Source organism: Ornithodoros turicata, chromosome 1 (assembly GCF_037126465.1).
Source record: "Ornithodoros turicata isolate Travis chromosome 1, ASM3712646v1, whole genome shotgun sequence".
Taxonomy (NCBI): domain Eukaryota; kingdom Metazoa; phylum Arthropoda; class Arachnida; order Ixodida; family Argasidae; genus Ornithodoros; species Ornithodoros turicata.
Genome location: NC_088201.1, coordinates 122,702,236 through 122,714,299, shown reverse-complemented (window position 1 = coordinate 122,714,299; position 12,064 = coordinate 122,702,236). Strand labels below are relative to the sequence as shown.

Here is a 12,064-nt window from a genome sequence, read left to right as displayed (position 1 = left end):
TTTTGAACTGTCAGGCAAGGAAGATGTTGTCGTATGCAAATATTGCCGTGTGACAGTTAATGTGGGCTGTGGAAGGAGTGCGGCGCGCATATCGGAGCACGTGCAATCGCGGCGCCACGTGAATCTGAAGAATCCTCGTAACGAACAAGGTGAGCAAACGCCTTACCAGCTCCGGTGGCGCAGCGGTAACGCGTGCGCTTGGAGACTGGGAGGTCCGCGGTTCGAGTCCGCGGTTCGAATCCGCGGGCCGGCTGTGCCGTCTGGGGTTTTTCCCGGGTTTCCCTCAGATGTGTAATAGGCGTATGCCGGCACAGTTCCCCTGAAGTCGACCCATGGACGCAGCTATCCTCCCCCCGAGCGGATTCCGCTTGGTCTTCCACTTCACCCTTTCCTCTCCTCCTCTCCACCACCTTTCCCTTCCCGAGAAACATGCCGCCTAATCAGGCACGCAGACCTCTAGGGTTCCTCCCAACGACACTCCTCCTCCTCCTCCTCGAGCAAACGCCTTCCGGTCATTTCTTGCAGCACTTCGCGTTGTAAACCGTAAAGAGCGTGCAGCAATGTGTGAGAAGAACCTCGGCAAGTATGCTTGCATTTATTACAATAAGCTTAAATGAGTTGTGCTTTCGTTGGTTTTGTGAATGCGCCATCACCTCGCCTGGAGCAATAAATATTCTTTTGTGATCTCACAAAACTGGTAATTCGCATTGATTGTTGTTGTTAAGGCTGCATTAGACGTGCACAGCACTGAAATTACATTGTACTTGCTATCGACCGATAACTGTCGGGTAAACCATGTACACGGAAGGAAAAACATCGAAAAACTCCGATTTCGCGAAAATCAATAAACATTGAAAAACATACGCCGAATCTGCCCCTACTACACATCGAAAACGCGGAACAGTAGCATTTATATTGTGGCCTAGGCGAACGGGAGTTTAGTTCGGCGTCGCTTGATTGTGGTGTCATTCATGTAAGTAATGGCATAGTCACACTTGTAGAGCGAGCTATGTGGTTCATGACGTTCTGCATTAACAAGGCTGTGTAGCCAGATGGTGTCACTCGGTTGTGTATCATGTAATCTTGTTGCATGTGAAATAAACTTCCTTTAAACAGCTGTCCAGTGCTGGTGTGGCGACGTTTGGGACTCATAAACGCGATTTTCGGTAGTCTTTTAGCTTGTCAGCTGTTCAGCAGCGTGTCGCAGACTTATTCTGTCAATGTAAGGACATATCCTATTTCTTTATTCATTCATCTAGATATATTCAGTATATATATTGTGGCCACTCTTGGTTATCCGGTGTTTAACCGCGAAATTAATGCATCCGATGATATGCACGGGGCAAGACGCGACAATTCAATTAATTTAATTTGAATGTGATTTAGAAACTGATAAGTCAACTATCAGGTGGCTTTACTCTTGTTCCTCAGAGATTTGCATATTGCCTAGGATTTTCCAGCAATATTTCCTGTTTCCTAGAATTGTTCGAGCAAAGCAGACAGATTCTGACAGATGCGTAAGGGAATATACACGTTATCAATGCAAATACAGGCCGTTTTAATAACCTCGTTAATCTCAAGAATGAGGCCTGCAGGCATCCCGAATCATAAAATAATTTTCGGTCATGTCTGCTACCGCTAGGTTGCGGTGACGTTTATAGTTTTGTGGCTTTTCCGTGCCGTCTAACAACACAAAAAAATATCCATGACGCCTTGCGGTTTACGCGGCTGACGACTCCCTCCAGTTCTATGACTAGTTTGCATGACCCGCTGATTTCGTTACTACAAAAAAGTAACTAAGTTACAGTCAGCCCGCAAAATAGTAACTGAGTTACAGTTACTCTCTTTGAAATGCAACTAGTTACAGCTACAATTACCACGTTAAAGTAACTTATTTACTTTACAGTTGCTTCTAAGAAAAGAAAAAAAAGTCGAATAAATGTAACCCTCGAAAGCACTGTTTTTGCATTTCTACTGTCATAACACAGTTGTACCGTATTATAAATGAAGGATTTCCCATGGACCCTAACAGCATGGCGGTAATTAGTCTAAGGGAGTTAGTATAAGATAAGAAAATCCATAGAAGTCCTGGTTGGGAAAAACAGCAGCGTATAGAATGAAACCTCCCTATATCTTGGACACCCGGGGTGCAGCCGAAGTGTGTCCTACATAGGAAGTTACAGAGTCCGAGTGAAACAAAAAATGAAAAAGATCACAACCGTGTTGCCAGAAATGCCCCCATCTTCAATTCATTGTCCTTAGTGGCACCTGGTCCCTCTCTACCCACTCTTCACCGATAATTACTGCTGATTTTGGTAGATTCAGTTCTGCGCAGATTCCATTCAATGACATTACCTTTGGAGCTTTTCGAGCAGCGTGCTGGCGTGCTGCTTGCTTGAGAATTAAGCTCAAGGACTTGTCTCTGAGGTGCCAGCCCACTTTTCATTGCCTTGGTGCAGTGCGCCTTCAAAGCCTCTAGACAAACCGAAGTCAAGTACTCAAACAAAGAACAGTTACAATGTAGACTGACAGCACCCGTTTTTGGACTCGAAACACTAGAACAACAAAATGCTGAGAACAGTATAGGGGGAAAAAAAGGGGGGGGGCGAACGTCAAGGGCACTGGCCCATTTGGGGTCTTTTTGGTGCAAAATTTAAGATGGGCCGAGATTGAGATAATTTGGCCAGGGTTTTGTCCGACTTACCAGGGAAAACCCTGTCCTACTTCCGGGATAGGGAGGTGTCCGACATAGAGAATTTCGTCCGTCATAGAGAATTGGAACGTAGCACGAGTCAAAGCGAATCGTTTATCGAACATGGAAATCTGCATAATGTAAAACCCCGAGACTAGGGAACACGAAAGGACAGACACAAAACGAAGTATCTCTTTTTGAGACTTCGTGTTTGTGTCTGTCCTTTCGTGTTCCCTAGTCTCGGAGTTTTACATCATGCATCTTCTTCGCCAGCTTGCTTGCTTCCTAGCCGTTTTTTCATGGAAATCTGGGAGAGCTTAAAACAATTGCGCGTAATCCTCTCTCTCGACAGAGGAAATCAACAGAAATGAAACCGGAGCCATCGCGAAACTTCGACCACTTCGCTAAACACGTCACTCTCTAAATCGATTTTCGCTAAAACGTAACACGTGGCAATTTTCCTCAAAACGTTGTTGTCGAAAACGTGGCTCTCGAAGTAGAAGCCCTAAAACGCCCCTCGCTATCCGCTCGACAACGCATGAAAGTTTGTTTCGGAATGGAAAAATAAAATAATTACCGAATACTGAACTAGAGAACTGGACAACATTACCTTAAGCGCAAAAGACAAGTGGACATAAGCACTTAACAGAACAAGGTTCACTTTGATGTTACCACTTCGCGCACACGACACGCGATTCCCGAGGGGGGAGCGAAAGAATATTGTCATGAGAGAGCTTCCACCAAGGTATATTTAAACAGGTAGCGCAACTCCCATAGGCCCCTGTGTCTTCAGAATGACGCCATGATAGAGACGGTCACAGCCCAATCTGCCGAATCTCAGTTGGCCGAATGGAGATAAGCGGATTATCTGCGAGGGGGAAGGTCAAGAACGTTCGGCGAGCTGGGAAGGAAAGCACGAGAGCTTAGGCGAGATGGGAGTAGTGCTAACTGACCTATATGTTTATAGGGAAGGATGAGGTCAGAAAGTTAAGTCACAAAGGGCATTGTTTGCCACAACCGCCACACTCAGTTTTTCACCCCAAGACCTTAGTTCGGGTGAGGATGGCAAACACGCAGCACATAGAGTTGCTTGATACCGAACGAGGGGGCAAACACTTGCTGTTTGATGGCTACATTTATCGCATATCAAAGAAAGTTAATATGTCAAGTTATTACAAATGCCTCAGAGGATGTCGTGCCACCGTTGTGCTGTTTGATGGCGTGTACAGCAGCCACCGCGGAGACCACGATCATGCGCCGGAAGAAGCACGAGCCGCGTCTTACCGTCATACAGCCTCTTTGAAAGACGCTGTTCGGCGGCAACCAACGACGCCCGTTCTGCAGCTCTACAGGTAAGACATTCTTTCTGTTCGAATGCTCTGTTGGTTCGTTAGTGCCACGGCCCATTTGTATTACCGAGTGGATACTCATTCTGCACTTAATATTTTAGAGAGGAGACGTCAAGGTTCGTCGACAATATCCAAGCCGCCGCAGGAATGCCATCCTTTACTGCGGTAAGGTCGGTGCTTTACCGCACGCGCAACAAATATCTACCTGCTTTGCCGCCATCTCGGAGCGAGGTGAATCTTCAGGACCGCTGGAGAAGAACATTAGACGACGCGAATTATCTTCGCGTCGATGATGGTACCGAAGATAAAATACTGGTAAGTCTTTACATACGTTGAACAACGACGATTACAATGTATCGCGGCTGGCGTCTATGGCTACAAATTTAACCCGGAGCGAGTCGTGTGTGACTACGAAGCGGCGGCTATTCGAGCAGTGAACGACGTGTTTCCGCGGGCAGAAGTAAAAGGATGTTTCTTCCACTACTCTCAATGTATCTGGAGAAAGGTGGAGAAAGTCTGGGCCTGGTGGCCTCGTACAAGGAAAGTGCACAAGCCCGAAAGTGGATAAGGAGGTGTGCGGCACTACCCTTCATTCCGTTGCCATTCGTCGATGAAGTGTACATGTGGATACAGAAACAGTCACCTGAACTGCCACAAGCCCAAGCCTTCCACGACTATATGGTTGACACCTGGGTAGACGAGGGCGCAATGTTCCCAAGGTAATACTAGCTACATGTTAACAGACCACTCCTTAGGATGGTGCTGATATTTTTTGAATGTTTCAGAGCCATTTGGAACCACTTCGACAACGGCAGCAGAAGAACAATCAATGACGTGGAAGGATGGCATTCTCAGCTGAACAGCGCTTCCCATATCAGTCACGGGAACATCTACAAGCTTGTGGAACTTGATTGATTGATTGATTGGGGTTTTTTGGCGCAAAAGCGACAAAGGCCATAGAGCGCCAAAAACAGTGTGTAGCTTGTGGAACTGATCCAGAAAGATCAACAAGTGAATGAACGGGAGCAGCTCATGTTGCAGGCAGGTCATGTGGTTCCACCTCCGAGGAGGAGGTACAGGGTCCTCAACAGCAGGATAAACGTCCTGAAGGCGCAACTGACAGATGGCCTGCGAACCGTTCATCAATACATTGATGCTATTGCGTATGCTATCCATCTTGAATAAATATACACATAATGACGTTTCAGAAATCACAGCACATGTTTCCTTTGCTGCCCTTATTTACTTCGCACTGGCCCCGCAATAACCCAAACATCACACGAGTGTCATCTTAGTGGCATCTCCCAAAGCGGAATAAGCACAGGGTGGGTGGGTGGGGAACTACGATGCAGCTGGTATAAATTAATATGTGTAGCCTTGTTAAATATTCCCAGCGCCCTGTCGCTCATCATTGATGAACGGAGCGCCGAAACGCAGTAATGTGAATGGTGGGGGAACCCAGCAGGCCTTTAGAGCTCTAACATTTTACCAAAATGAAGCACTGCTCACTAAGGAACAAAGAATGGAAAAGGGGATTATCCCATGAAATATATCAGCCTTCTCGGCGAACTGGGAAAGCGGGTTCGGGGTCATTCGGCCGGTTGGGGACCAACTTTCAAGGTCAAAGGTCGTAGTGGCTTGACCGGCTTTCAAAGGATTCGGCCAACTGAGATTCGGCAGATTGGGAGGACACCGATAGAGACGGCCAGCGCCATCCATCTGTTGCGCGGACTACTACGATTGTAAATAAATGACGTCACAGACGACGTCACTAGTATGAATAATAAGTAGTGCATAATTAGCCATGCACGTTTATACTGGCCCACTTCGCTTGCCTTGTATTCCCTTTTCCGCACCCAGTCAACAATACCAGACGAGAACACAGAAAAATAAAGCATATCATATTTAATGATTCATATCAATTCCAAATACATACAGTTATCAAAGAGTTTGACAACTCCAAACAGAAAGGCGTCGTGATGACCACAAAGAAATGAAGGCTCACATAAGGCCCATTTCTCACCTAGAGCTATACGTACATCTAGTGATTAGACGTTTGCATTTATTCAATGAGTGGCCGTTATAGGTCCATTGCAACAAAACACAACATCGTTGGAGCACAGTTGGTTCCTGCTAACACTCACACCATCATGGCCGCTCGTCCCATGACGAAATCTTTTTTTCGCGGGCCCAGCAACAGGAGATGCATTGTTGCATTCATCTGTTCACACCTGTTAACCTTGGTCTACAGCACGGAGATGTGAAGGTCGCTTCCTGTTTAACCCAAAGAGTGTACGAACTCCGTATTACAATGCACGGAGACACGGAACGGATACAGAGACACACGGATAAACCATAAACACCCCCCAACTGTGTCACATGCGCAAAGGAGCAGGATACGGAAATGTACTGGAGTGGTAGATGATCTCGTATATGTGCACGAGCGGGGCAACAGAAAGCTTTTTCTACATTGAAATTAAGAATAACCTATTAGTACACACACAAGCCAGGCCCATGTTATAAAGTTTTTCTGTTTACAACCGTACTTCTACTGTCAACACCCAGGATCGCTCGCGCCTCATGCTGGTGGCCTTGCCGATGGGTCTGATTTGGTATTTTCGCTAGTTTTCGCTACCAGTTTAGATATACCTTGCTTCCACTCTGAGCCACTGGTGGTGTTGCAGTACTGCAAAGGTTCCCGCTGTTGGCGGAAGTTATGAGAGGACGCGTTGAAAGGCAAGGCGAAGTAGCAAAATGTGCAGTGTCAGTGAAGATTAACTCATGATAATGCGAAAAGTGTTTCGAGAGACACACATTGAATGTACTGGATGAGTAACTTCTCCGTCTATCACATACACTTGTCAGAAGAGGGGTAATGGCGGCGCTTTGCGAGAAGAGCTGAAACACACCGTGCTAATTCCAGACGCAAATCACGACGGAGCAGAAGAGGACAACTCGAATACAGAAGGGAGGTCTGTGAATTAAGCACTGCGTAAACAACGAGAGCTGCGTTATCAAATAATCTTCCATAGGCAAAAGGGTCCAGTTAGAATATAATTGCCATGTGTACATTCAGATCTTTCGCTAGATTATTATCGTCGGTCACGACACAATTGTCGGTCTAAACTATTGTCGGTCACGACACAACCGGAGTGCTTTAATTTGGTGAAATTGTGTGTGGTGTTTCATCAGAAAAGGCAGTACTCCCCCTCATTGAAACAGGTAGTTGAGTGAGATATGACGAGCCTCACAGGTAGCTGAGCACTGCCCGAAAGCCTTATAAAACATTCTCTTGATGGGCATGGGCCAGGCTTGAGTTTGACATTGTGGGCCCGTGCTCACATATTGACAGGCCTAGATTTGGCTTATGCAAGTGCTACACTACTGTTAATTAGCCACAGTCAACTTTTAGACCCGAATGCTCTGTGGTAGGCAGGCTTGGCTCTCTAGCCTTGAAATTTCTCAGGCTTGGGCCGGTTTGGGAAACCAGGAAACTTCCTTAGGACGGGATGGGGGAATGAGCCATCGGGCGGATAAATCAAAGGAAGGCTCAATAATGCAGCCTGTAGCTTAAGTATAAAGCTTTACGTAGGCATGTCTATGTAAATGATGAGTAAGATACAGAGCAAGCAGGGAGACATTAGAAGATTAGTTTATATGAGAATGGCATATGATGCGAGGAAACGAAAGTCACGTAGAGGCAAATGTGGGCTAGAAGGAGAGTCATTTATGGCGGACTCACTTGTAGAACGTGAAGAAAAAACAATGTGCAAGTTTCCGGCGATGCAGAATCAAAAATAACAAAGACGGTTAAGAGCATCAGCTGTTTACTATATACATTAAATGTATAATGTATATATAAATTATTAAATTATATATATTTATATATATATATATATATATATATATATATATATATATATAAATTATATATAAATTAATGTATATAGTAAACAGCTGATGCTCTTAACCGTCTTTGTTATTTTTGATTCTGCGGACTCACTTCTTAGGAAAGTCTATGGGGAATTTTTTACACAGGGTTCTTGTAAACCTCGCTCAGTTTCTACACGTAACAGGTACAGGCATGTTCCTGTTGAGTTTATCTAGAGGATGACACATTTTTCGTGGCATGAAGTGATCCATTGATTTTTGGTGAATTAAAGTTTGTCAGATTTTCAATACATGAGAGTCTGTGGGGGATGCAACAAAATCGTTTTTCTCATCATGCACAGCCGTGATGTCTGGGCCAAACTGATTTTATTTCCTACAATAACAGTCTAGGAATAGACCGCAGTTAACAAATGTAACTAACTTACTGCAGTTTTTCATATCCCTACACATGAAAATAATGGTTTTGGGGTTTGCTAGCATGTTCTGCACCCTAGCTCCGATTACGTCACCCTTAGAGCACATGAGGAAAGCAAAACAAAGAAAACAATTTTCCGACAGCACTGCCAAGCTTCGGCGGAAGCGAACTAGATGGCATGAGTCTGCGTTACATTAAAATTAAGGCACAAATGTTTAGTCCATCCCTCCGAGAATAGGGGGGGGGGGGGGATATGTTTAATGCATGTACTGAGCATCAACAGATCACCCTAAGAAAATAAAATTGTGCAGACCCCAAATTATCGAGCAAGTTTAGAAGTTGTTCGACATGAAGTTCCTTTTATTATTATAGGTTAATATGCAGTCAGAATCCGTAATTCTGTTTTTGTTTTGCTTGCAGTTTTGTGTGGGTCAGAATGTGTGTCGAAGAAAGTTCGGAAACTAAAATGGAATCGTCGTCAGCATAACGTCTTTCTAGGAATGGTTGAGTTGACTGGGTTGGCTGGCGTAATTGAAGTGTTTAATACTTGCTGCAGGATAAGCACATTGTCACACCAACTCAGTTGCCCTTTTACTCTTTTGTTCCAAGTCCATTTCACCGCGAACTGTACTCTGAGCTGTGGGACGAGCTCAATCTAAAGGAATGGGGTGTACATCATTTGAAGTGCCTACATCGTTTGAGGTGCAGACTAAAATGGTGTTTATTATTGTCACGGAAACCTGGTGCGTTCCCGGAATGCTGCACCACTGGGACCTACTCGCGATCGTACCTGGTGAAATATCCTCCGTAGGTAACCTCTGGATAAAGGTAGGACGGATGCACCGGCGAAAGTTTTCCGGCCGCACAGCAGATACTCAGCAACACCGTTCCGGACAAATAAATGAAGAAGAGTGGTCGGGCTGTCCTATGTCAATCGACACACGTCCCCATGCGCCACACAATGAGACAAAGGAGAGATGCTAGTAAAGTTAACAACATTTAATTTTATGGTTGAACAGTTAATTGCACAGTTGAACATCGGGATTCCGCTGCACGGAATTGCACACCAATGATCTCGCGGGGAAACTACAATATCTATTCGACAATCTAATTACAGCAATTGCATAACAATTTCAATTCAACTAACAACATTCTTGCAAATGGTGATAGAAGAAGTCTTATCTGTATGAGGAAGTCGATGGCAGTCCTGACGATTCCTTCGATGATTTCTGCGTTGATCCCACGTGGTCCAGTGTCCTATGGGGTGGTGATTTGCACTTCACTTCACTAACTTAGTAGGCACAGACAAAATGATAACTTGAAAATTCTACATACTAGCGTGGGTAATTTAGGAGGCTGGTGTGTCCACGTCCGATTCCGTTTCACATTTTCTACGACTGCCCCAAGTCGAAGTCGTCGCTCTCTCTTTATGTGTTCGGTTTGTTTATTTTCTCACTGTACATGCCGCCGTCAGAGGACAGGTGTTTTGCGTTATATCGGCACCTATTCGGCTCCTTTGCCCCCAACCCTAAACGACAACATGCTTCTCCAAGTGCAGGAAGTGACATCTTGTTTACTGCATTCCACTTAATAAAGATAAATTATTTTTGATGAAGGAGTTTGACTGTATTCCTGAACTCGAACAAAAAGGGGGACTTTGGTGTCATATCAGATTTCAACATATGAAATACAGTCAAACTCCTTTATAGCGAACACCTTTTTAACGAAAATACCACTACAGCAAATTTTTTTGCGGTCCCGCTGGAGCGTATAGGTCCAATAATGGACATCCCTTTTTAATGAAAATACCTTTACTGCTAATTTTTTTTGCTGTCCCCTGAGTTTCGTTGTAAAGGAGTTTGACTGGACTACACGATACAGCGTGCCTTCCGAAACACCGCAAAACTGAAGCATCAACTAGAGCCACATTGTTCTGGCTAAGACGCAACATGAATGTACTTAAATGGTGCCTGTTTTTTTTTTTTTTTCACTACATACTAGAGAGCACATGCTTCCACGGTTGCAGTCAGCAAAGCATCACACAATTGACATCTTATACAAACTTCCAAATCCGACACGTTGGAAGTAAGAAATATTTGTGCAGCATATCATAATAACACAGCGGCAGCACGGCGGCTGTTGTTACACACTACTGACATGTCAACACCAAAGTTACACTCGACACAAAAAACAATAACAACAACAAAATTATCCAACATAGTAGCTTGCATATAATACAGTAAAAACAAACAAGTATCTGCATCATTCATTTAGTCGAGCCGACTCATGTAGTCTGCGCCGACGTTGTCCTGCCCTCGTATGTAATCGACACGGAAATCGTATTCCTGCAGTTGTAGGGCCCACCGTAGGATTCTCATATTGAGAAATTTGGTCTCATTGAGGTACTTCAGTGGTTGGTGATCGGTCTGAAGCAAGAAGTGGCTACCGCACAGGAAAAGGTGATGTCGTTTTATTGCCCATACGATTGCAAGGCACTCCTTTTCAATGGCGGAGTACGCTTGCTCCATTGGGGTTAGCTTGCGGCTTGCAAACGCTACAGGATGCAGGTCTTTGTCTCCTTTCTGCAATAACACCGTTCCCTGACCGACATCTGAGGCGTCTGTCCTCATTATAAAGGGCTTATTGAAGTCGGGAGCTCGCAGGACTGGCGGTTCCTATAAGGCGCGTTTGAGGACGTTGAAGGCTGCCTGGTGTTCGTCCGTCCACTGAACGACGCTACTTCCCCGTTTCTTCGTGAGGTCTGTAAGTGGTGCCGCGAGTGAGGCGTAATTGGGGACGAAATCCCGATAATACCCAGCCAAGCCCGAGAACGACCGGACTTGTTTGTTCGTCTTGGGTCTTGGGGCATCCTGGATCTTTTGCAAGATCGACTCCTGGGGTGACAGGTTACCCTTGCAGACAGTGTGTCCGAGGAATGGGAGCTGCTAGAATCCCAGTTCGCATTTGGTTGGTCTTATCGTCAGCCCAGCCTCTGCTATCCGTGCCAGGACGGCTTCCAAAGTTTTCTTATGTTCTTCCCACATTGGGGTTGCAATAAGTAGGTCATCATAATAGTGATGCACATGGGGTATGTCTCGTAGAATGATACGCATTAGCTTGGCGAATACAGCGGGTGCTGTCTTAATACCGAATGGCATGTTCTTGAACTGATAATGTTCATTTGCTGTAGAAAATGCGGTAAGCTGCCTTGACTCAGGACTGTGGGGTACTTGCCAGTAGCCCTTCGTTAAATCCATTTTCGAGAAATACTTGTTACTTCCTACATCGGCTAGCAAGCAGTCTGCTCTGGGAATAGGCTCGGCGTCAGATACTAGGTGTTTGTTGAGTTGGCGAAAGTTGATACACAGTCAATTCGTTCCATCCGGCTTCTTCACCAGTAGCGTCTGAGAATTGTACGGAGAGTCTCAGATTTCAATGATGCCTAATCGTAGCATTTCCCTCACCTCCTGCTCCACGGTATGCCGCACCGTGAATGGCAACGGGTACTGTTTGGTGTGGATTACACAAGTTTTATTCAGCTGCAAGTGGCACTCGATTTCCGTGGTCTTGCCCGGAACGTCCGAGAATATCTTCCTGTGTTTTAGTAGGATTTCTCGCAGACCATCCTCTTGCACTTGGGTGAGTGGATCTGCGAGTGAATCTACAATTCGTACATCTTCATGCATTTCTTTGCATTCGTAGCTGAGCTTGGGCATG

General features: G+C 45.3%; 1 long non-coding RNA gene across 1 annotated transcript in view; it reads left to right on the top strand.

Annotated features, from left to right (window-relative positions):
- The first annotated feature begins 6,736 nt into the window (after positions 1 to 6,736).
- LOC135378574 (uncharacterized) overlaps positions 6,737 to 12,064 on the top strand; it is a 66,569-nt gene continuing 61,241 nt past the window's right edge. Inside the window, exon 1 of the long non-coding RNA XR_010418476.1 lies at positions 6,737 to 7,013. This is a non-coding gene — a long non-coding RNA (uncharacterized LOC135378574). The remainder of the gene's footprint in view (positions 7,014 to 12,064) is intronic.